At 42.6% G+C, this 21589-nt stretch overlaps 1 long non-coding RNA gene across 3 annotated transcripts; it reads right to left on the reverse strand.

Moving 5' to 3' along the window:
* Nucleotides 1-764: 764 nt before the first annotated feature.
* On the reverse strand, nucleotides 765-20574 carry LOC122552783 (uncharacterized). 3 transcript variants are annotated; one of them, XR_015758287.1, is made up of 5 exons: nucleotides 20329-20574; nucleotides 16563-18572; nucleotides 15760-15864; nucleotides 13337-13570; nucleotides 765-1253 (listed from the first exon to the last, which is right to left on the reverse strand). It is a non-coding gene; the product is annotated as an uncharacterized LOC122552783 (long non-coding RNA). The 3 variants fall into 3 exon arrangements; XR_015758286.1 differs by lacking the exon at nucleotides 765-1253 and adding an exon at nucleotides 10303-12244; XR_015758288.1 differs by lacking the exon at nucleotides 13337-13570.
* Between the last annotated feature and the right edge of the window lie 1015 nt (nucleotides 20575-21589).

Below are 21589 nucleotides of genomic sequence, written 5' to 3' on the forward strand. Positions count from 1 at the left end.
ACATCCGATTCCCTGGGCTTGTTTTCTTTCACAAAAAGAAAACTGTGAGGTGATCTAATTAAAGTTGTCAGCATCACGAAGAGAATTGACAAAATAGATCCAGGCAAATTGTTAACCATGGTAAAGGGTTCAAATACCAAATGACAACATTTGAAAGTTTGGCAGTTAGGAGTGAGAAAGGTCTATGGCTTATATGTCTAAGGGAAAAGAAGTTACAAGTGAAAATTGCTGAAGCTAAAGTACAAATTGGACCAAGAAACAAATGGATATAGTTCTGGAAATGGAAGGAATTGAGGAATATATCACATCGAGGGTAGTTGGGGCTGATGTATGAAAAAGGGGATGAGCTCTTCTGGATTCAAAACTTTCTTGTTTTCCAAAAATAAGACCAAATTTTTGCAAACTCACATAAGACACTGATCTGATTAAAATATCGCGGTATTTGATCTACTTTGAAAGAATTTTATGTTTCGGGAAACATTTGTCAAATTGTCTCAAGGTTTATTGAGAAAGCCTAATTCACATTCTCCAGAACAACAGCAGTAATTTAAAAAAAGAGAATACCTGCATTAGTGATGTGGTAGTTGCTGGCTGGGCCAGCATTTATTGCCCATGCCAATTGCCCTTGGGAAGGTGGTGGTGAGCAGTCTCCTTAAATCACTACAATCCATTTGGTGTTGGTACACCTACAATATCATTAGAGAGGGAGTTCCAGGAATTAAAAGATAAAAATATTTTCTAAACCATATGAAGCAAAACAGGGAACCACTTTATAAACTATATCAAGAGCTATTATACAGTCAGATAGCCATATTGCTGAGACAGAAATTTTCATTTAAATTGGCAATCTCACTCAGTGAGCTATAAGCAAGAAAACTGGCATAAAATATGGAAAACTTTAACATCTGTGTAAGAGCAAGTGTACTTTAAAGGTTGGACTTAAATACAATTGTTAGGAAGAATAAAAATAATCCCATCCACTTTATTTAAAACTGGGAATATTGATTTTACAAATTGGCATTAAAAATAGGAAAATATTCTATTAAAAATCATAATTACTTTCTTGAATGAGTACAAATATCCAACAAAATCAACCATCTCACTCAAACAATTGAAGTTCATATTTTCCTCTAACTTCTGTTCAGGAGAATAGATGGATCTTCACATATAATGGAAATAAAATCAAGACAGATGTGTGATGGATGGCTGCTTCATAATCTCCAAGGGTCAAAAATACCCGTTAACTGGTTCACCTGAGATCAATGGGGAAAGAAAATTCAATCAAAACAAGGAAACTCTGATGATATCATAATAAATAAAGGAGCTAACACACATTGTCTTTTAGAATCAATGCCGATACTTATCTCTAGCACAATAACAGCCCCAAAACACATGTCCTTTTCAATAGAAAAGGATGTACATTTATGTAAGTATATTACCAAGTCATTTCAAAGTAACAACCGGATCTTATAATTCAAATAGCAGTCGTAACATGCTTGTACTCTGCTCTCAAGTTTTACAATACCATAAGATCATTATCATTTCTGTTCATGCCAAATAGTGCCTTGCAGAATGTCACTGCTGCAAGTAATACAGATATCCTACTGAAGAGGCCATACAAGTATTGTTCAGTAACATCCATAATTGACAGAACAATAATCAGAAGATTCATGAGGCACCTGGCATTTTGATTCAGTTGAAGCTTATAAAACTCAGGCAGGGATTTTTTCATAAGAGCACAAGATGTAGCAGATGTAGGCTATTCAGCCCATCAAGTCTGCTCTGCTATTCAATGAGATCATGGCTGATCTGATAATCCTCAACTCCACTTTCCAGCCTTTGCCCCATAACCCTTGATTCCCTGATTGATTAAAAAATGTCTATCTCAGTCTCGTATATACTTATCTCAGCAGCCTTTTGCTGTAAAAAAAAGCTGCATATCACTCCCGTCAGGGAAGAAATTCCTCCACCTCTCTATCCATCGTCCATATCTATCCTATCAAGTCCTCTAAGAATCTTGCGCGTTTCATTAACGTTGCATCTCATTCTTCTAAACTCCAGCGAGTACAGGTCCAACCTACTTAACCTATCCTCATAAGACAGTCCTTCCATACCTAACTCAGTCGAAGGATCTTGTCTGGACTACCTCCAATGTCCAACACCAGTATATCTTTAGTTAGATTTGGAGCTCAAAACGTTCACAGTATTCCAGCTCTGGTCTGACGAGTGCCTTGTAAAGTTTTAGCAAAAATGGCCTGACCTTTATATTCCATTCTCTTTGAAATAAAGCCCAACATTCTACCTGCCTTTCCCATATTACCTACTGAACTTGGATGCAAACTTTTTGTCATTCATGCATGAAAACTCCTAAATCCCTCTGTTCTGTAGCTTTCTGCTGTCTTTTGATTTTTAAATATTATTCAGATAGAGTCAGAGTTATACAGCATGGAAACCGACCTTTCAGTCTAACTTGTCTATGCCATTCAGATATCCTGACCTGATCTAGTCCCATATGGCAGCATTTGGCCTACTTCTTTCTCAACCCTTATTATTCATGTACCAATCCAGGTGCCTTTTAAACGTTGTAATTGTACCCGCCTTCACCACGTCCTCTGGCAGCTCATTCCATACACACACTACCCTGTGCATGAAAAAAAGCTGCCCCTCATGTACCTTTTAAATCTTTCCGCTCTCGCTGTTAAACCTATGACGTCTAGTTTTGGACTCCCCCACCCTAGGAAAATGATCTTGGCTATTCACCCTATCCATGCCCCTTATAATTTTATAAACCTCTATAACGTCACTCTTCAGCTTCTGACATTCCAGGGAAAGAATCCGCAGCCTCTCGCTATAGCTCAAACCCTCCAATCCTGACATCATTGCAAATCTTTTCTGAACTCTTTCACGTTTAACAATATCTTTTCTGTAGTGAAGTGACCAGAATTGAAGCAGTATTCTAAAAACGGCCTCACCAATATCCTGTACAGCCACAACTGCACATCCCAATTCATGTATTCAACGCACTGACACGGAAGGTAAGTGTGCCAAATGCTTTCTTCACCACCGTCTACCTTCGACTACACACCTGCACCCCTAGGTCTCTTTGTTTGGCAACACTCCACAGGTCCCTACCACTAACTGTGTAAGTCCTGCCTGGTTTGCCTTTACAAAATGCAACAGTTCATAATTTTCAAAAATAAACTCTATCTGCGACTCCTTGGCCCATTGGCCGATTTGATCATGGTCCCATTATACTCTGAGATAACCTTATGCACTATCCACTACACCATTTATTTTGGTATCATCTATAAACTTCCTAACCATATCTCCTATATTCACATTTATATAAATGATGAAAAGCAGTGGACTCAGTACCGATCCTTGTGGCACACGGCTGATAGACAATGTCTATCATCAATCTTCTTTGTCACCTCTTCAGAAAATTCAATCAATTTAGACAGACATGCTTTCCCATGCTCAAAGCCATATTGACTATCTCTAAAGAATCCTTGCCTTTCCAAATGCATCTAAATCCTCTCCCTCAGCAACAACTTGCCCACTACTGACGTCAGGCTCACTGGTCTATAGTTCCCTAACTTGTCCTTACAGCTTTCCTTAAAAATGGCACCATGTTAGCCAACTGCCAGTCTTCCAGCACATCACCCATGGCTATCAATGATACAAACATCTTAACAAGGAGCCTAACAATCTCTTCCCCAGCTTCTCACAAATTTCTGACATATATCTGATCAGGTCATGGTGATTTATTTATCTTTATGCGCTAGAAGACCATCTGCACCTTCTCTTGTTTGCTGATCGTTTGTAGAGAATCCTCTATTCTTCCTGCCAAAGTGCATAATCTTACATTTTCCCATATTCTGTTCCATCTCTAAGTTTTTGATCCATTCAGTTAATCTGTCTTTATCCCTCTGCAGATTGTCATTCTCACCACTTGCCTACCCACCTATTTTTGTGTCACCCACAAAGCTCAACATTAGTACATTCACCTCCCTCATCCAAGCCATTAATAAATATTGCACTGATCCCTGCGGCACCCCACAAGCTACAGGTTACCATTCAGAAAATTGCCCCCTTATTTTGACCTTCTGTCTTCTATTAGTCAAATCTCTAATGATGCAATATAATACCTCCAACATCAGGAGCTGCTATCATACTAAATACCCTAAAGTGTATCTTACCAAATGCCTTCTGAAAATCCAAATATGTTGCATGTACCGATCCCCTATTAACTGTTTTACTTATTAGTTCCTCAAAGAATTCTAATAAATTTCACAGGCATGATTTCTGCTTCCTGAACCCCTGCTAACTCTGCTTGATCATATTGTGTCTTTCTAAATGTTCTGCTATTTCAGTCTAATAATAGACACTAACCTTTTCCCAATAACAAACATTAAGCCAACTGGCCTATGATTAGCTGTTTTGTCTCTTTTCCCTTTCAAGTAAAGGTGTTACTTTGGCAGTTTTCCAATCCTTTGTGAGTTTTCCAGAAACTAAGGATTTTTGGCAGATTACCGCCATCTCTTTAGCTACTTCTTATTATATCCTAGGATGCATCCCATCAGGTCCAATGGGATATTTTTCGTCTTTAGCCTCATTAATTTCCTTAACATGTTTTGTCTAATGACAGTTATTGCGTTTAGTCCCTCTTTTTCTTTTGCCCGTTGATTATATAGTTATGTTGGAATGTTATTACTGCAGGACTTATACACTTAATGGTAAGGTCCTGGGGAGTGTTGCTGAACAAAGAGACCTTGGAGTGCAGCTTCATAGTTTCTTGCAAGTTGAGTCACAGGTAGACAGGATAGTGAAGAAGACATTTAGTATGCTTTCCTTTATTGGTCAGAAACTTGAGTATAGGAGTTGCGAGGTCATGTTGTGGCTGTATAGGACATTGGTTAGGCCACTTTTGGAGTATTGTGTGCAATCCTGATCTCCTTCTTATAGGAAGGACATTGCAAAGGGTTTTGCAAAGATTTACAAGGATGTTGACAGGGTTAGAGGTTTTGAGATATAGGGAGAGGCTGAATAGGGGCTGTTTTCCCTGGAATGTTGAAGGCTGAGGGGTGACCTTACAGAGGTTACAAAATCTTGAGGGGTATGGATAGGATAAATAAATAAGGTCTTTTCCCTGGGGTGGGGAAGTCCAAAACTAGAGGGCATAGGTTTAGGGTGAGAGGGGAAAGATATAAAAGGGGCCTAAGGGGCAACTTTTCATGTAGAGCATGGTGCCTGACTGGAATGAGCTGCCAGAGGAAGTGGTGGCGGCTGGTACAATTACAGCATTTAAATGGCATCTGGATGGGTACATAAATAGGAAGGGTTTAAAGGGCTATTGTTCAAATATTAGCAAATGGGACTAGATTAATTTAGAATATCTGGTCAGCATGGACGAGTTGGACTGCAGGGTCTGTTTCTGTGCTGTGCGTCTCTATGACTTTAAAATATTTATTCAATTCCTCGACCATTTCCTGGTTCCCATTATTATTTCGTCAGCCTCATTCTGTAAGGGTCCTATGTTCACCTTGTCATCTTTCTTCTTTCTTATATATTTAAATAAACTCTTGCTGTCCATTCTTTGTACTCCCTGTAAGTTTACTCAACGTTTATTTTCTCCCACTTTATTAATTTTTGGTGAGCTTTAGTTGGTTTTTAAAACTTTCCCAACTCTCTGGTTTACCACTAATTTTTACCACATTGTATGCTTTTTATTTCAATTTGATGTTATGCTTAGCTTCCCTGGTTAACCATGGTTGTGTTTATCCCTTTAGTGGAATTCTTCTTCCTCATCATGAACCATAAACTACTTCCCTGAATGTCTGCCATTGTTCCTCAACAGTCTTCAGTGTTCAACTCATTTCCCAGTCCACCCCAGCCAGCTGTGCCCTCATTCCTTTGTGATTATCCTTATTTGAGTGTAGAACAGTTGTCTGCAACCCAAATTCTCATATTAAATGCTAAATTCTATCATGTTATGGTTACTGTTTCTAAGGGGATCCTTTAGTCTAACATTATTTATTAAACCCACCTCATTATACATTACCAGGTTGGATCCACAACATATTATTCCAGGAAACTGTCCCGACTACACTGTCTGAATATTCCCTCATGACTACCTCTGTCAATTTGATTTTCCCAATCTACATGAAGATTAAGATTACTCATGATTAATGCATTGCCTTTGTTACATGCCTTCATAATCTCCTGGTTTATTCTCTGTCCCACCATTTAGCTACTGTTAGGGAGCCTATAGGTTACTTCTACTTGTGTCTCCTTCCCTTTTGCATTTCTTACCTCTACCCAGATCATTTCTTGCTATTGCACATATTCCATCCCATACTAACAAGCTATCACACCACCCTCTCCTTCAAAGTCACATCCTCCTGAGTAAGTAGTTCCTAGCTTTGATCTCCTTGTAACCATATCTCTCTAATGGCTATAGGTTCGTGTCCATTAACCTGTATTTGTGCTATAAATTAATTAATTTTGTACTGGGTACTACACACATACATATAGAGCCAATCATTTTGCTTTTTTACCATTTTGTCTGTCTTTGTTCCTACTTACTGCTGTTTTTCTATATTTGTATACTATCTACTCCTCGTGGGGCAGCACGGTGGTTCAGTGGTTACTACTACTGCCTGACAGCGCCAGGGACCCAAGTTCAATTCCAACCTCGGGCGACTGTCTGTGTGGAGTTTGCACATTCTCCCAGTGTCTGCGTGGGTTTCCTTCGGGTGCTCCGGTTTCCTCCCACAGGTCAGGTAAATTGGCCATGCTAAATTGCCCATAGTGTTCAGGGATGTGTAGTATAGGTGCATTACTCGGGAGTAAATTTAGGATAATAGATTAGGGGAATGGATCTTGGGGGTTACTTTTCGGAGGGCCGGTGTGGACTTGTTGGGCTGAAGGGCCTCTTTCCTGTAGGGATTCTATTAGAACATAGAACATTACAGCGCAGTACAGGCCCTTCGGCCCTCGATGTTGCGCCGCCCTGTCATACTAATCTGAAGCCCATCCCACCTACACTATTCCATGTACGTCGATATGCCTGTCCAATGACGACTTAAATACACTTAAACTTGGCGAATCTACTACCATTGCAGGCAAAGCATTCTATACCCTTACTACACTCTGAGTAAAGAAACTACCTCTGACATCTGTCTTATACCTATCTCCCCTCACTTGAAAGTTGTGTCCCCTCATGTTTGCCGTCCCCATACTTGGAAAAAGGCTCTCCCTGTCCACCCTATATAACCCTCTGATTATCTTGTATGTATCTATTGAGTCACCTCTCAACCTTCTTCTCTCTAACGAGAACAGCCTCAAGGCCCTCAGCCTTTCCTCGTAAGACATTCCTTCAATACCAGGCAACATCCTAGTAAATCTCCTCTGCATCCTTTCCAAAGCTTCCACATTCTTCTTATAATGCGGTGACCAGAACTGTACACAATACTCCAAGTGTGGCCATACCAGAGCTTTGTACAGCTGCAGCATAACTGCATTCTATTCTCTCCCACTCTGGGTACCGATATCCAAGAGGCTGCCCTGTAATGCTGCCATATTCTCCTGCATTTTAAGTTCACATGCCTCCTTTTCCAAACTCTCCTTCCTCTAATGAATTTATAGCTCTCTCTCCAGCATTCCACTGCTGATAATGAAACTGAATCAGAATTGAAATGACTGCTTCAAATGGGTAAGCCAGGAATGTACACAATACTGTCACCTGAGCCAGATTGTCTACACAAACTGCTTTCAGTCTTGCTATCGACAAAATGGAGAAATGGTAACTTCCTGTCCGAATGATCAATTTATTCCTGAATTTGTTTGGTTTTTTTCATCTTTTATAAAATCCTTGATGAATGGATAGGACTGAATAAGACTAGAGGATAGATGCAAGGCCAGGAAAGGTGACGGGGGGGAAAGAAAAAAGAGGGATGAAATGGATAGAACAGAGCTGGGGGGATATTCTGCAGAGTCTGCAAGAGGGGAAACATGGTGTGAAAGGTAAAGGAATTAGGCAGAAGGCAAGACTTTGGTTTCCAGACAGCAGGCTGAGACACGGAGAAAATGTTAGTGGTACAAACGGCAGAAAACAGGGATGTGGCAAAAGCAAAAGAGAGAGAAAAAGAGGATAAACCATAAATGCAGAGAACTGGCAAAAAATTGCAAAGAAGTGAAAGACAGAGAAAGGTGGAGAAGAGAAAGAAAGGGAGAGAAGGAAGGAGAACAAAAGGAGTGGGAGTAGGAGAGGGAGGAGCAGAGAGGTCAACCTGTGAGACCTTAAATAGTCAAAGTTAAAAATCATACAACACCAGGTTATAGTCCAACAGGTTTATTTTGAAATATAAGCTTTTGGAGCGCTGCTCCTTTGTTGGACTATAACCTGATGTTGTGGGATTTTTAATTTTGTCCACCCTAGTCCAACACTGGCAATTCCACATCTTAAATAATCAATGCATTTGCTTAGCTGCTTCAGAATTTACATTTCAGTTCCACAAGTAATCCTTAAAACATCAAAACTATGTCCCATTATCTCTTAGTCAGCTAAGTAAACTCTTCTGGCCAACTGGTAGGCACTAAATAAAAATTCTAAAATTTTCACTATCCAAAGGGGATAAAATTCAAGATTATTTGAATGTAAACTTGTAAAATTTTAATTGTAAGTTTTCATCCCCATGATTTGAGTGAGCTGATTTCAGAAATCTGAGCTGAGTCTCCAGCAAGTAGCAAAGTTGAAAAGTAGTCCCTCTGTGTTAGATTTCGTTACCAGGTCAGTGCGGAAGATTGGCAGAATTTAAAGCCTTCCCTAGTGTGAGTTGAGAAAGGATGGCATTTATTCAGGCAGGAAGGTGCTGAGTGGGGACGCTGCCACAGTCCCCACTTTACCCCAAATAAGCCTGGGACAGAGATGCTGATGGATGGCTTGCCTTCCCCAATATCTCTGATGGTCAGCATGTCTGAGGGGAGGGATTTCTGACTGTAGGGTCCTTCATCCCTGGAGGTTCTGCTGCTGGATAATGAAATGCCTATAAGCAGTTAAACTGGTGGATCTTGTCCAGCAGGGGTGACAGAGGGCTCTGCTGGCTCTCCAGCTAACATTACATGGATTAAATTCTACTTTCTTCCACCTTATTAAATAGGAATCCAAGGATTTGGCCAGTAAATCTTCCAACTTTCCTTCTGCCTCTTAAACCTGCAACCATCCTTCTTGGTTTGGGCTCTGGAGAGCCAACTCAACACCAAATTCTCAATAATCAGGTCTTTCCAACAAACCAGTCAAAACGTTTGATCTCGCAATCCCATTTCTCAGGCAATGAGCAAATGCCTAAGCCGCCAACCTGGGCAGCAGGAAGCATGCATTCATTATGAGCTAGATGTGCTACACCCCATTTTGGTATTAGCAAAGCAAAGATGCAAACAGGAATAGTGCTTAACAGGTGTGAGGCTCCTTGCCTGAGCAAAACTGAAGAGAAACTGTCTGAGGTCCTCTGCCTAAAATTGGATTGCTCCGAATTCAGTTAGGATTTAAATATTAGATCAAATAGTATCCACGTTTTTCAAAATTCCTACTTGGTGAACATACCAAAAGTGACACAATTGATTGCAAGTCCATAACTCTTGTGATTTATGACATAATTTGTGACTGTATGAGATTACTGAGTGAGTCATTTTGAGGTAAAATTTCTTTTATGCATCTGAGCTCTTTTTCTGGTTGAAGTAATACTGTCAGCATTTCAGATGACGACAGTCTCGGGGAACAGTGCAGCTGGTTCTCTCTTCTGTTTACATTTTCAGGTAAACAATACCTGATGTATAACTGCTTTTGGGAATACATTTCTGACCCCGTTTATGTTACTGGTTTAATTGCTCATTCAGCTGCAAATTTCACAGTGAGCCAGCTGCACCAATAAGCTTTCTTTTAAAAAAATCAACGAAATAAGACCATAAATTACACGTTACAAAAGTAATTCTCCCTACAGTATTGATAATTTGGTTTCCACTTCAGGATCAATCTGTCAGCTACAGTTCTGAAAGCTCAAAGTAAAATTAATCCAGATTCATTTTAAACTTTTCAATTTTTTTAATGATGACCGCTACATGTATTCCAGGAAGAATTTCTCTTGAGATAAAGGACCAACAGTTACAACATTTAAAAGGCATTTGGATAAGTATATGAATAGGAAAGCATTGGAGGGATAAGGCCAAGCACAAGCAAGTGGACTAGTTTAGTTTGGGAGTAGGGTCAGTGTAGATGGGTCTGTTTCCATGCTGTATGACTCTATGACTCTGTGACCACTTTCAGATTCATGCAGCATAAAGGAACATTGCACAAGAACAGTGGTCCATGAAGTGTATTTCCTTGCATTGATTTCATAATGTTGTCAATTCTGCAGATTTGCATTGGTCGTTTATCACTGGGGTGGGATTATCTGTGTGGACTTTGGGACCTTACTTTCAAGGTCAAAAGTGGGTCAGAAGCTGACACTGTGTGGGGAGCAGTGACCCCACTGCGTTGCATCCAAATTGACCAAGTTGCCAGAAGGCAGACCCATGTAGCAATTAGAGCTAGCAAGTGGGCTGTCAAAAGTGGAGGACCATTAATAGGAGCGGCAGCAGACAGGTGAGAGAGAGGGTGGCCCAAAATGGAGAAACGTAAAAATTTGTTTAAAATGTCCTTTGTATCCAAACCAGCATTCTGGACGGGAAGCTCAGTACAGGGTGGTTTATGGCTTCAGGCAGGAAGGACGGGCCTGACAGCTTGGGCTAGGTTTTACAAGCCATCCAACAAGAAAGCAATCTGTGGACCAGGCCTACCTGACCCCCGCCCCAATTTTACAGTGGGCCTTCTGCCCACCGCTCTACTGTTTTTATCAATTAAGGTTCTCATCCCACTGCCACTCTGATGGCACAGACTTTGGGAGGTGCTTGTGCCCAGCACATAACCTGGCGGGTCTGACCCTGTCGGAAACTAGTCAATGGTTGGGAGATGGAAGGAGAGGGCATGTTGTGCCTATATCTCAGGTCCCTATGCCTCCCCACACCTAACGTCCACACCATGCCACCACACCCCACCCTGTTCAGTGTGCCCACCATCCCCCTCTAAGGGGGCTGTTGCTGATTTGCCTGGATTTGAGGGAAAGGCATGGTCTCCTTAACCCCCACCCAAGCCTCCTGCATCACCAGCAGTAACTACCAGCCCAGAGCTGGTGCAGAGCTGCTCATCTCCAGTTGGTCACAAGTTCTAAGAGGTGGGACTTCCTATAGGAAAGTAAATTATAGTTCAGCTTCAGGATAATAAAAAGATTACCTTCTGTAAAATTAAAGCAGGAAAGGTGGGACTCAGCAGAATGAAATTATTGCCAATGAAATTATTGCTAGAATGTGGGGAACATGCGCTTAGCTGACAATCCAACCCACTCTTGAGGTGGACTGGAAAATTGGCTTTTAACCACCACTAGGAGAAAGTGAGGACTAAAGATATGAATTTAATCATCACTGACTGGTTCAGTGCTGGCCCTGCCCAGGACCCAAAAATCCAGTTACTGATGTTACAACACGAGTGAATTCACACCAGTTTAACAGAACCATCAGCGTGAATGGGCCATTTGCTGAAATGGTAGTGTCTATAAGTATCAAAGTTGTGTAGATCTGAAGCTATGTAGCTCACTGATTAAAATCTACTTTAGTATATGCTCGAAATAATCTCAAGACTTAATCAACATGAAATAGCAAATGACCTCACTCCTGCAATCAGCAGGGAGATATCTAGTGAGCTCAGAAAAATTGATTGGTTGAAGCCTTTATTTATGTTACTGTTAATGCTGTCAGTTCAAATCAATCGCTACCTTCCCAAACGTATGCGAGAATTAATTGACATTTAAATGAAAGTGGAATAAAGTCTTATTGTATGTACATGATATAAATGATTGATTGCAGCAATCAGCCAAGTGTAACTTGTGTTGCTGGCTGGCAGAGAGTTCAATGGAAAGCTCAGTAACATTCATCACCAACACTTGTTCCAGCTTAGCTACTTCTCTTAAAGGCAGTCTGTCCTCTTAAGGGAGAACTGTGGCCGTGACAGCAGAAAAGCTGCTGCTGAGGAGGACACCAACTTGAGAATCAGGCAAAGGAAGAGGGCTCCCAGCTTCTTGGAGGCTGTACTGGAAGATTTAGTCCACAGAAAGTGAGTCCACAGGGAACTGGGTGGTCGTCAATGAAGAACCTCCAAGGGAATGAGAACAAATGAAAAGGAAAATTTAGTGCCAGAAGAAGTTCAATGATGTCCCGTGGGAGGCCAGGTTCAATGCATCTCCAAATACAATAACAACAACTCCATTGCTCCATATACAACATCCCAGTCACTCATCAGTCAGGACTAAGGTTAGATGCTCCACTTTATTCTCACACACCTACCAATGATACCAGCCTCACACATACCTCTTGCAACCTCCATTTAACCATCCCTTCCCAGCTATTCGGCAATGGCAGGCACATCACTCAAGCACACTGACACTCTTTACTCTCTCTCATAGGGCAAGGTGAACCACAACCAGAGGAAACAGAGTAGACCCAGAGGGGCAGGCCTAGCTGAGCTGGCGAAGTCTATTGAGGTATCTGTGCTCAACAATATGAGAGTTGATTGATACATTAGTCATTACATTACATTACAGTGCCACTCAGAACGATGTTACCTTCCTGCTTTAAACGCCTGTCAATTTTTCCTCATTCAAACCCTTCAATTCTTTCAATATTGCTCTTTTAGACACCGAAAAAGCGCTGCCTGGCAAGCTACCACATGAGCAAGGGTAAGAGCTGTGCCCGACCTTTAAGAGAAGAAGCCCCTTTACTTGATCTAACACAAATGGCCACAAACTTAGATGCTGGCGATGTGCAGACCAGATCAGGAGAATAATACAGACTATCTACCAGATCCCCTGAGAGTGAGATTGCACACAAGTTCTGCTACAGAGACCTCAGGTGAGTTTTTTTAATTCACAGTATTTGGGCGTGTCTATCCAGGCCACCATTTATTACCCATCCCTAATTGCTCAGAGGTTAGTCAAGAGTTAACACATTGCAGTGGGTCATGTAGGCCAGGCCAAGTAAGAACAGCAGTTTCCTTCCCGAAAGTGAACAAGATTATTGTTTTCCCAACAACTGATTATTGTTTCATGGTTACCATAAGACTCCTAATTCCAGATATTAATTGAATTCAAATTGCAATGTATGCCATGGTAGGATTCGAAACTGTGTTCCCAGACCATTACCAGGGTCTCTAGATTAATAGGACAGGAATAATACCACCAGACCTCACCTCCTGGTTGCCTTCAGGAGGAGATCAATGCATATGCACAGATACTTGTTGCATAGAGAGCCCGCCGGACTAACTGCTGTCACCATCAAAAAGCATACAGGAGTCTGAACCCAAGCTGACTGAAGACATTGTGTAGAGTTTGCAATACATTGGTAGTCAGTTCCATCACAACATGCGTGGACTTACACAATGTGTGGCTGCATCAGCTTCTACTGCAGCACAGGCAGAAGTGACCTAACATTGGAATTAAAAAACAGATAGGAAAAGCTTATAAAGGGAAGGAAAATTCTTCGACAAATACTGCACTGACAACTGTTAACTTTAGAAGTATAAAATATCAGCTTAATTCGTGTATATGAGGAGAACAAACTTGCACATAGCCCAGCCAGCAGTAATTATAATCAGATTCTGGATCAGTGGTGCTGGAAGAGCACAGCAATTCAGGCAGCATCCGAGGACAGGCAAAATCGACGTTTCGGGCAAAAGCCCTTCATCAGGAATAAAGGCAGAGAGACTGAAGCGTGGAGAGATAGTAATTATAATCAGTCAGGCAGCGTATGTGGAGAGAAAGCAAAGTTAACGTCTCGGTTCTAGTGATCTTTCTTCAAAATACTGTTCTGCATTCTGCCAGACCTGCTGAGTTTCTTCTGTTCTTCTTTCAGAGTTACAGCATCCACAGTTTTTTTTTGTCTTATTTTATATTCTTGTATTCAACCTGCGATAAGTGGAACACTACTACTGTGCCATGAAACCCTAGTAGTAATTGAAAACGTTGCATAAACACCTATTTGAGAGCTATACCCAGGCCTCATTCTCAAGAGACCCCAATATTCCCAGGAAAAAATCAAGAATGAGGGTGGGAAACCTATCGGAAAAGATCATTGCTCCCCATTTGGAAGAGACAGAATGCGTAAGGAAATTCTCACCCAATCACAGGTTCTTTTGCTCCTGAATATGTGATTGGAGAAGCAGCAAGGATGGGAGTTTGGGAGCCTATGACTGAAGGAGTGTTTCTAAGACCAGTTGACGCCAAGCATCCGTGGGTCCAAAATTAGACATTCAAAACCGATCCACAGCTGGAAGACTCAGGCCTGACAGAAAGTTCACCAAACTAAATTAAACAGCAGCGGAAAATGTGTTGCTGGAAAAGCGCAGCAGGTCAGGCAGCATCCAAGGAACAGGAGAATCGACGTTTCAGGCATAAGCCCTTCTTCAGGAATGAGGAAAGTGTGTCCAGCAGGCTAAGATAAAAGGTAGGGAGGAGGGACTTGAGGGAGGGGCTTTGGAAATGCGATAGGTGGAGGGAGGTCAAGGTGAGGGTGATAGGCCAGAGTGGGGTGGGGGCGGAGAGGTCAGGAAGATGATTGCAGGTTAGGAAGGCGGTGCTGAGTTCGAGGGATTTGACTGAGACAAGGTGGGGGGAGGGGAAATGAGGAAACTGGAGAAATCCGAGTTCATCCCTTGTGGTTGGAGGATTCCCAGGCAGAAGATGAGGCGCTCTTCCTCCAACCGTCGTGTTGCCATGGTCTGGCGATGGAGGAGTCCAAGAACCTGCATATCCTTGGTGGAGTGGGAGGGGGAGTTAAAGTGTTGGGCTACGGGGTGTTTGGGTTGGTTGGTCCGGGTGTCCCAGAGGTGTTCTCTGAAACATTCTGCAAGTAGGCGGCCTGTCTCCCCAATATAGAGGAGGCCACATCGGGTGCAGCAGATGCAATAGATGATGTGTGTGGAGGTGCAGATGAATTTGTGGCAGATATGGAAGTGTCCCTTGGGGCCTTGGAGGGAAGTAAGGGGGGAGGTGTGGGCGCAAGTTTTGCATTTCTTGCGGTTGCAGGGGAAGGTGCTGGGAGTGGAGGTTGGGTTGGTGGGGGGTGTGGACCTGATGAGGGAGTCACGGAGGGAGTGGTCTTTTCGGAACTCTGATAGGGGAGGGGAGGGAAATATATAAATTAAACAGCAGCCTGCAGCCATCAGAGCGAGATCAAAGAAGAATCAATTACAACCAGACCAAGGGTTGTGGATTGGAGAAATGTCAATTAGAAGTTTTGGCATCTTGACTACCTAAGTATGTGCACTTTATGCCTCCCAGCATGGCAACAGGAAAGGTTGCTGGCATGACACCATTGGATGATTCGAACCCAGTCGAAAAATGTGACACTGGAAAAGCATAGCTGGCCAGGCAACAACCACGGAGCAGGAGAGTCGTTGTTTCAGGACATAAGCCCTTCATCAGGAATGTGGTTCACCCAGTTCATGACTCCATTGGCCAATTGTCGCAGAACATTCTGAAAGGTCAGGGGTGAGTGTGGATAAGTGCATACACCTGGATGCCACATCCTCAGTGAAGACTCACAGCAAGACCCATGGCAGAAGGCAACCTAAGAAAACCCAGAAGATCATCTGTCTTGACCTGTTAGACCCACCTTGGTGGAAGAGAGCCAGCTCTTCATCGGAGAAGTAGGAATTCCAACAGCCCAGCTCAAACATATGAATTGCTGGAGGTAATATCTTTTCTCAGATGGATAGAGCTAGAAAGAAAGTAAATATTGTGGCAGTTTGGGAAATGCTTGCATGGTATTTTTAATATGGAATATTATGTTTAGAAAATCAAGTTGAACTGCAAACCAAATTCTATGTCCCTTCGTCTGCCTCACAAGAGTGCTTGGGTGAAGTGTCCAAAGCACGAACAGCACAGTCTGAGCTCTGAGGCGAATTGGACAAGGACAAACAGCTCCAAAGGGAGCAGTTGTGTCACCTACTTGAGTCAAGTGAGTGCCACTTCAGGACAGGCCTAAGTCTCGATGGCAGCTGTGTTGTAGGTGTGACGTTGGCCTGAATCTGGGCTCGGCCAGGGAATGGTGCTGAGCCTCACAGTGGGGTGCAGCTGGGGGTGGGGTCAATTCAATTCTACAGAAGGACAGAAGGAAAAGTGCAAGTTGGGAACAAAAAGCACATGGTGTATAGTTAACATATTTGAGTATTCTGGAATGTCTTGGGGGGTAGAGATCAATAAATGATCATACAAAAGTTTTCCTTTAGAGAATAAAAGTTCTTACATTGTTTTTGGACTGCAAAAGCAGGATAGAGGAGGTGGCACTGACTGCTGCTGAAGAGGGAGGGGTTTCGACAAGGGGTGTGTGTGTGTATGGTGGTAGAGGGACACTGGATATAATGTGTGTGTAAGACTGATGGATGCTGAACAAATGATGTTTATGTGATATTTTACCTGAGAGAGTTCTTGTCACTTTGTAATATAGCTGTCAGATTTCCAACTGGAAACGCCTGTCCTCATTCATCATCCACTACATTTAATTCATTCAACATCAGCAGTGTGTCAGTTCAGATTCATCCATGATTCCTTTTGGGAAACAGAATATGGGTATTTTATCACCATCAAAAATTACCAAAAACATCTTATTTACGTATTTCAACTTAGAAGATTGATAGAGTTAGAGAGAGAGAGAGAGAGAGAGAGAGAGAGCATACATATAGTCTTTGGTTTTTGTGCTGCCTTACCATTTTAAACAAGAAAACTCTAAAAAATACCCAGATAACAAGGACTTTCATAAAATGTTATAATGGACCGAATCTTATGTTGATCCGGCTAAGTGTGAATTGTATTGAGTTCTCAAAGGGATTTTCACTGCAAAGGTCAGCTGAGGTTTCTCAGCATCTCTCTTCAAACTCACTTCACTAACTACTTACCTGTCCCCACGGCATTTCTCATGTCGATTCCATCCCCATCTTACCTCATACCATTCCCTGAACATCGAGCCACCACGCACTGGATATCTGCTGAAAGACTTCCTTGCATTCCCCCTTCACAATCGATAGACAGACCCCAGGGCTACATTCACTGCAGACTTCTGACTGACCTTGACGAGCAGCTCCTAGGTATAACCGAGTAGATCTGTGACTGGTGTGTTGCGGCTCTCAGACTGATGGTACGTGGTTTCCCTGATGCTGCTGCTGACCCTACTGGACTGAGCATTGCCCACTCCCCTGACTGTAGCCGGACACATTTCCTGATGGTGAGAATCACAGCAGGATGACTGGCCAAGCCCCTGGACTGAGTGAGACATATGCTATGACTGGCTGTACATTCTGTAGGTGTTTGATTGGCGTCTCAGCGTGCCACACAAGGTGTCCCACCGACTGGACAGGCCGTTATTGTCTAGAAAATCAAACAGCTGTCTGTGTCCATGCAAAACAGCACATCAACACCACAGTATGGACAGAACGGTGGTGTTTCAGCCAGTCAAAGGCTAATAGGCACGGCATGGTACAGCATGGCATGGCAGGGTGTGAGCAAGCACAAAGACAGCTGGCCTGAGATGCAGCCTGGTCCAATCCATGAGCTGGGTGCCTGCCCGTGTCACAAAGTCTCCTTGCAGCAGCCTCTCAATGCTAGTTGCTGGTGCCCATGCAATGCAGCTCTGTGCTTCATGACTGATCAACAAGTGGATTGGAGAGATACTCAAAACATCGATTTTCCTGCTCCTTGGATGCTGCCTGACCTGCTGTGCTTTTCCAGCACCACTCTAATCTTGACTCTGATCTCCAGCATCTGCAGTCCTCACTTTTGCCTAGATGTCTGGTGTGTGTGGTTGTCTCTATGTCTGTGTGTGTCTCTGTGTCTGTGCGTTCCTGTGTGTGTGTCTGTGTGTGTCTGTGAGTGTCTGTGTCTGTTACTGTGTGTGTGCAGGTGTCTCTGTGTGTGTCTGTGAGTGTCTGTGTCTGTGACTATGTGCATGTATGTGTGTATGTGTGTCTGTCTGTGTGCAGACACGTGCATGCATGCATTTGCGTCTCAAGAGACTGTTTGGCGCTGAGCAACATGGAGGCTAACCACAGCCAGCAGCGAGGTAAAGTCATCAGGTCCACTCAGATTACCACATCAAGTATTCTCAGCATCTAACTTGTTCAACACTTTTGGTAAAGTCACATTAAGGAGGTGAACAAGAAATCAGAAGAATTGTGGATGCTGGAAATCAGAAACAAAAACAAAAACAGAAATTGCTGGAAAAACTCAGTATCTGTGGAGAGAAATCAGAGTTAATTTTTCAGGTCGAGTGACTCTTCTTCAGAACAGTAGAACATCTTGATTTTCAACAGCAGGAGGGCCATAGACAGTGGCCTTGCCCCATTCAGACTTTATAGTGGATGCCCCCTCAGTACAATTCACCATGGAAGTGATCACAAAACTGTGCCATCTCCTCAAGGCAGACTGGGAGTCCTGGAATTGAGAAAGAGCAGAACTGTCAGTGGGAATCTAGGCCACAGTGGCCTTCAATGTCTACACCAGCACTTCCTTCTGAGCAAGATACAGTGAGGTTACCAACATATCTCAGTTTGCTGACCATCGTAACATCCAGGAGGTCACTGAGATTCTGTATACCAGGAGAGGGGAGTTTGTTACTTTCTGTCTATGCCGAGAAAAGTGAGAGACGTGGAGGCAGAGATTTGTCAAACTAGGAGCTCTCCCTGTGAATGGTGTAATTGCTTGCACAAACATGGCTGTGCTGGTACTACATTTCAAAGCTAAGGTGTTTATTCCCATTCACTGAACATTCAGTCAGTATGTGACTATACTCAGCTTATCGTGCTGATGAATTCTCACTACTTTGGCAGTGGTGAAGACACTTGCAACGTGTGCCAGCCTGCCATTCCAGCTTTTATGAAGTTAACACGTGGAATCAGAGGCTGGCAGTTTGATGTGACTGGCTACTCCCAGATGAATCCTGCCGCCTCTGCTATCTAGCCACATGTGAATAGAGCTCCAAAAATGAAAATAGGAATTGCACGATTACACCACTGAGACCTATAGTGTCATACAGCACAGAAACACACCCTTTGACCCAACTCGCCCATGCCAATCAGCTTTTCTAAACTGAACTAGCCTGCATTTGGCCCATATCCCTCTAAATGTTGTCATTGTACTCTACTACTTCTTCTGAAGCTCGTTCCATCTATACATCACCTTCTGCATGAAAACATTATCCCTCAGGTCTCTTTTAATTCTTTCCCCTCTCACTTAAACCTAAACCCTTCAGTTTTGGACTCCCCTACCCTGGAGAAAAGAACTTTGCTATTCATCCTATCTATGTTCCTCATGATTTTATAAACCTCTATAACGTCACCCATCAGCCTGCCACGTTCCAGGGAAAGATGTCCCAGCCTATCCAACCTCTCCATGTAGTTCTCCTATAACACGGTAGTTGCGTTCCTGTACAACACGGTGTTATAGAAAATCGAGCAAATCGAGAAAACGTTATCCCTCAGGTCTCTTTTAATTCTTTCCCCTCTCACTTAAACCTAAACCCTTCAGTTTTGGACTCCCCTACCCTGGAGAAAAGAACTTTGCTATTCATCCTATCTATGTTCCTCATGATTTTATAAACCTCTATAACGTCACCCATCAGCCTGCCACGTTCCAGGGAAAGATGTCCCAGCCTATCCAACCTCTCCATGTAGTTCTCCTATAACACGGTAGTTGCGTTCCTGTACAACACGGTGTTATAGAAAATCGAGCAATACAAATAATGGGGCCTATGGGAAAAACAGGGTTGGGACGAAACACCAAAACTATCAATAAAAATCAAAACAGAAATAATATGTTATCTGCGCCCCAAGAGACTGTTTGGTGCTGAGCAACATAGAGGCTAGTCACAGCAGCAGTGAGCTGAAGTCATCAGGTCCCCGCTTGGATTACCACACCAAGTATTCTCGGCATTTAACTTGTTCAACACGTTTGGTAAGATCAGATTAAGGAGGTGAACAAGAAATCAAAAGAATTGTGGATGCTGGAAATCAGAAACAAAAACAAAAACAGAAATTGCTGGAAAAACTCAGCAGGTCTGGCAGTATGTGTGGAGAGAAATCAGACACAAATGATAGCACAGTCTAAGTAAACCTCTAAATCAAATATTTTAATGAATGAATATAGTCAATTTAACATTTTAACATTAAAATCATTGACTACAGCACTGTACCTTTCACAAAGCTCTCCACCAGAAAGTCCACGATCCGACTGACCACATGATGCTGATGTCAAAGTTCAGTCCTCCTCAAGATTGCCCCCCCCCGCCCAGTTTGAAATAAAGTTCCTTCTAAATGTAGACAACAATTCCCAGCTTCAAGGCTTGCACAGCTGATTGCATTCCTGTGTTAGCTGAACACACGTTGAATTTGGATTTTGCAGATCAGAAGATCCTGAGGCTGGGTTTTGCTGTTCAGGTAAGTGCTGGGGATGGAATCGCATAACAGCAATCAGGAGTTCATTTTATTTAAAAAAAGGCGGCAATTCACTAATCACGTGACAGCTAAATCACATTTAATAATTACGTGTTACGGGAGAACTACCTGTAACTAAAGTCTCCAGTCCCGGTAACATCTTTGTGAATATTTGTTGTACCGTTTCAAGTTTGATAACTTCCTTCCAAAGCAGGGCAACCAGAATTATACACAGTACTCCAAATGTGGCCTTTTACAATGTCCTGTACAGCTGTAACATGATGCCCCAATTCATGTATTCAATGCTGTAAGAAATAAGGGCCAGCGTGCCAAACACTTCCCTCACCACCTTGTCTTCCTGTGATTCCACTTTCAAGGAATAAAGACCTGCACCCCTGGGTGGGGTTGGGGGGGGGGGGGGGTTGTACTCAGTAGTAGAATAAGTGTGAAGTGGAACTTGAAAAAGTGCAATAAAAATGAATATGCTAACATCCTGAATAGCTTCAGCAATGCAGTTTCGATAATGTAGGTCGATAATGTATAACACCGTTTTCCTGAATAAAGTGCTGACTTGAGGATATGCCATTCCCCAGTTTTTGTTTGATACTGCCTCCTATTTTGTGCTATCTTTTCTTGCAAGAGGTGAGGAAAAATGTCCGAGTGTGTGTTGCAATGTGTTTGGGTAATGGTGCAGAAGAACAGCTGTAAGTTTAAGAACCTTGTAATATTTCCGTCTGAATCTTGTAGAAATGATGAGGATGAGCTGGACCATATGACATATTATATTTCTGATCAATGAAGATTGCTGATGGTTGAGGAATGTGGGTGTGGTGCATTGAGCTGCATGAGTTTGCTGATACCATGGATGGAAGCTGGCAATTGAAGATATATTCTTGGCATTGACTCCTTGTCATTGAACTTTTTCAGGGACTCTATTACATTTTCAGGGCTGAATTCCTGGCAATGACCTCCTTGGTTATCTGCACTCAGTGCCTTTGTATTAATGTCTACTGGGAAAGG

This window comes from Chiloscyllium plagiosum, unplaced genomic scaffold (assembly GCF_037043375.1).
Source record: "Chiloscyllium plagiosum isolate Xiang-an unplaced genomic scaffold, Cpla_swu_hap1 HiC_scaffold_10, whole genome shotgun sequence".
NCBI classification, from domain to species: domain Eukaryota; kingdom Metazoa; phylum Chordata; class Chondrichthyes; order Orectolobiformes; family Hemiscylliidae; genus Chiloscyllium; species Chiloscyllium plagiosum.